Genomic DNA, 4,916 nt, shown 5'->3' on the forward strand with positions numbered 1-4,916 from the left:
GATTTTTCCTGAAGGCTCAAACATCAGCTGGTAGTCCCCAAGTAATGCTTTGGTTTAAACATCATGATATTTAAAGTATCTCATTAGTTTGATGGGGTAAGAGAAGGGAGGTCTGGCATGATCTTTGTAGGTCTGTGGCTGACACCACTATAAACAAATAAAATGGCTCTCTGTTGGCACTTTGGTCTAGTAGACAGAATATTACTATCCAGTGATCCTAGTTTTCTTGTTCAGGTCCCAAATTGCAAATGCTCTGCATCTCAGCTGTCTACAGCAGCAATGGTAACAGTTACTCACCTCATAAGTGCAAGGCTTCATTTTTCATTTAACTCTGTACAGCCTTCTGAAACATGCAGATGCTACACACAATGAAGTGTAAATTCGGATTAACAGCCAAGTTCAACTACAACATCCGTACTCACATTCTGGGCTGGTTCCTAACAAGGAGTGGCTAACAACTCTCACTAAATTTAATAGGATTAAAAAATGTTGGTTGTAGCCATGTTGCCTAAGCACATAGGCAAATAAGGTTCCTTGAGTAAATGTGAAAATTTTTTATTAGACCAGCTAAGTAGTTGGAGAAATTGTTCTTTGCAAGCTTTCAGGTAACAAACACCCTTTGTCAGATGAAGCTGTGTGTTTGTACCCAAAAGCTTACAGAGAATAATTTTTCCAATTATTTAGTTGGTCTAATAAAAGATATCACATTTACCCAAAGAACCTTGTCTGCCTAGGAGTAAGAGGTGCTCAGGCCCTTTAAGTTGGAGTTCACAAGGCCCAGTCTGGCAAAATTTTGAACACCCCAATTCTCACTGCACTTACTGGTTGCTGAGGTTAGCATCTTGCAAAATATCTCAGGACCTTTGTAGGATTGGGGTCTAGGTCAGATCTAAAAAGGTTTGGGAATTTTTAATTTTCACACTTCTCAAGCTCAGCTTACTTTACCTTTCTCTCTCTAACTAAATCCAAGACTCACAGGGATTTAAGAAGAAACACAACCTTCTTTCATTAAAACCTGCTTTATCACAGATCGTCTTGATTTGTGTTATTCTAGCAATGTAGGGGAGGAGGGGATCATGTAGCCCTGAGTGTTTATTTTCCATCAGGCAATTAAGGTCCAGAGATAGGGCTGTAATTCTATGTGCTTACTTGCAAAATTATGTGTTCACTTACACCTGGACGGGGATAGGCCTGGTCAGTCTGGCACCACTTGCCAGGGTTGTTTGTATATGAACTTATCAAGGGCTCTGTGAGGGCAAACAAAGACTATTCAATTGAGACTTACACCCTCGTCTGTATAAACAGAAATCTTATCTTTTTTCAAAAATATTGATTTATAATATCATTTTCCCCTTTCTCTTGACAACTATTAGACCTTGACCAAAAGTTCTGATTGCATTTGGCTGACTTTTCTCTGCAATTTATAAAACAGGCCCCTCTGGTCTTGTTTTTTGTAAGATCTTTCATTCTGTTTTATTGTTTTCCTAGACACTGGTCACCTCATCACACTTACTGGTATTAAAATCCCATAATATATTTGTGGTCTGTTCTCCAAAGAACATCAGGTTCCTGTGCAGGTTCCTTATCATGAAACTGGGAAATTCCCTTCACTCTTGTTAAAAGGACCATGAAATGTTCCAGTGACATGTTCTTACATTGGAAAACACCCATTCACTGAACATTTTCCCCCCACCCCAGCAACATCCCTTTCAACCAATTACTGCCAACTGCAGCCAGTTTCTGCCAGAAACTTTGCCTCTTGCTAACTCACATGGCTGGCTGCTGGGAAGCCTGAGCTCTGCTGCTGTGGGGCAGCCTTACCATGCAGACTGCCAGATGCGTAAGGACACCAAGGTCCCAAATCCAAACACCTCTTGAACCTTAGCAGAATTTCTGGACTTTGGTCTGGATCTAGTTGTAATTAGGCCAGTTCTCTATAACAAACTAAACCCTCTGTTCTGAACATCTCAAAAAACTGAGGTTAAGCTTGGAAACCAATTCCAAGCCCAGGTCCAGGTTTTTGTTGCATATATCCAGGTCATACATCTATTTTTTTTCCACTGTCTGATGAAACATGTCTGAATTCACTGGCCAGTGACAGAAGGCTGAGACAGAAAGAAGCCTGTCCACCTAGCTGCTGGGTAAACACAACATTACAGGCCAGGAGGAGGGTTGCTTAGAGACGACTGTGTCTAACAGACGGGTGAGAGCAATGCTGATTGCAAGAACGTAGCATTCCATCATGACTCCAAGCCAGGGGGGCAAGTTCTTCCAGTAAAAACACTGTGCCAGTTAGCAGTTTAACCTGGGTTGACATGTTGCTGACTTAACCTTCTATGAAGCTGCAAAAGGTACAGGTTGCCCCACATGAGTGAGTGGTATGGTATACAGGTACTCAGTTAATCACAAGCGCACTTGCCGCCTTATGTAATCGTTCAAGGGCTGCTAATTATGAAAAGAATAAATTGTACTCCAAACCATATTTTTAAAACCCTCTCCCGAGGAAAGGGTTTTCTTCTCTGTCTTATCTCCCAAGGAAAGACTGAATATAATAAATGTCAGTACTTTCCCCCATACACTTGTTATTCTCAGCTATATCTAATCTCTTACACCTGTTCAGACTCATTATCCCTTTATGTCTGATAGCATTTCCATAATCTCTCCTGAAGGCAGATACGTCAGTTAATTAACTGTGCAGTGCATGCAGCTGAAAATACAAAGCTGGGTAAAGATCTAATACGTGGGTGCCAAGCCATCCTCACTTCACATGACCTGTTTAAGGAGTTGGACCCAATTGTACAATGTGAATTTTTTTCCTTACAGGTTGATGGCCAGTTTCTGCTTACCTGAGTTCTTCCACTGAATTCTGTCACCACTTATGGATAAAGAGCAGAAGACAGACATGATGAGTTTGAATCCCTGGCACCATCTCCTTTGGTTGAAGGAACATACCACAACTGGTTGATTCAGTCTATAGTATTAGGACTACGTGTGTGTTTCTTACTGGTGTTAATCCCTTACATTCATGTGTCATTCTTTTTAACAGAACCCAGCTGGCTAAGAGACTCCATCCTATCCTGGTGAACAATGACCTGACATCAATTATTTTTGCTTCCTCAGCTAGATTATAGGAATGTATTGTATCTGGGTATGAAGCCTTCAGTCCGTAGGCAACTCTGACCATTTCAGAATATGGCCATATGCCTTCATAGTAACTCAAACTACCAGGGGAATATCAGGCCCACCATCTGCTCCCTACACTGACTTTCTGTAGAATATTGATACATGTTAAAGGTTTCAGTTCTTATCTTCAAGGTGCCAAATGGCCTGGGCTGAAAGTCATGCATAGATACAGATCATGGTCAAAGCCTTCACTCATCTCATATGATGAGACTTCCTATTATAAGGGTAAAGGTCAATTGTGCAGAAGATGGGCTTGGCCTGGCCCCCCACAAATTCTTCGGGATATTTACTCTACAGAAACTAAGAACCACCACAAACCTCACTACTTTCTGCTCTAAGATCAAACTATAAACCTTGTCTTTAACATAAACACATAGCTATGAGAATGTCACACACAAAACACCAGTGAACCATATGTGATAGATAGGAAGCTTTTAATTGCTACAGTGATGATCATGATAGAACTAACTATACGGATGGAAATAAGATTAGAATAGCTGGTCCTAAATATAAATTGGCTATCCAAACACTAGCATCACCCCTGACAACGTGTAAGATAGAGCCAAGTTCATCATAGTAATAATGATTTGTGTAATTTGTGTTGTCCATATTTTAACAAATAATGGCATGGACAAGAAGTAGAAAGCCAGTCACAGAGGATTGAATTATCAGTGTACTGGAGGCTGGGAACTGCTGAAGTTCAGACACAACAGATTAGGATATGTAAGGGGTAGAGTATAAACAGGTACCTACAGAAAACTTGGGAATTTCCTACCACAAATGGAAAGATCACATGCCATCTCCAACTTTAAGAAGAATAAGAGTGGAGTGTTCCTAATTGATTCAGAATCTTTTTGTAATTATCAAAAGCAGACTTAACTAAGTGAAGGTGAGGGGGAAGGAAGGAAAGACCTTAAAATGAAACAGGATTACTCAAGGATATTATTCATTTCCTTAAACCTACATTTAAAGAGTTGGGGCAATGATTCCTATTTGAATGTCCTCAGTTTTCCAGTGTACTCTTATCTACAATTACTGATCTGTAATTATATGTTTCAAACAGTGGCCCAGTTACAGGAAGCCATGATTAAGTGTTCCGTCTAAATTAGTCCCTTGTGTATTAGTCATCATTTTAATGCTCAGTAGGCATGATTCTCCTTTCACACTTACACCAGGTCTCAATCACACATTGCTGTGACTCCAGTGATTCTAGAGGATTTACACCTGCATAAGTAAGAAAAACATCTAACCTACTGTATTCAATTAGCTATTTGAGATATATTTTTCCTTCAAATACTAATGACTGCTGCACTTCAGAAATTCCCTAATGAAGATCATAATACAGTGTTACATCAGGAAAAATAATTTTAGCTACTATAAACACAACAGACAACTTTGGCTTTTTGTTATTAGAAAGTAAGAGGGGGAAATCAAGAAGTACTAAGGAAATGTATACAAAACTGATATATTTTTATTAACATAACATCATAGGTGTGCACGGGACTTAACAAAACTGTAAATGATATAAAATTTATAGTGGCTACACAGGGGAAAATATTAGTACCAACTCATACAAAATGTCACTTCCCTGCCCCAACAAAAGTTTATCCTCACAAAAACAAATGGAAAGGAGGAGCATCTTGTGTATATAGAACAGTACACATATATGCTTTGTTTTGTTTGGTTGGTTTTAAATAGGGTTGCCTCTTACTTTGGAGGCCATGTGTCACTTG

General features: G+C 39.5%; 1 long non-coding RNA gene across 1 annotated transcript in view; it reads right to left on the bottom strand.

The window, feature by feature from the left end:
- Positions 1 to 324: 324 nt before the first annotated feature.
- The window catches only part of LOC109291264, a 126,536-nt gene continuing 121,944 nt past the window's right edge, over positions 325 to 4,916 (bottom strand). Inside the window, exon 7 of the long non-coding RNA XR_002095790.1 lies at positions 325 to 359. This is a non-coding gene — a long non-coding RNA (uncharacterized LOC109291264). The remainder of the gene's footprint in view (positions 360 to 4,916) is intronic.

Source organism: Gavialis gangeticus, unplaced genomic scaffold (genome assembly GCF_001723915.1).
Source record: "Gavialis gangeticus isolate Ggan-Ray unplaced genomic scaffold, GavGan_comp1, whole genome shotgun sequence".
Taxonomy (NCBI): Eukaryota; Metazoa; Chordata; order Crocodylia; family Gavialidae; genus Gavialis; species Gavialis gangeticus.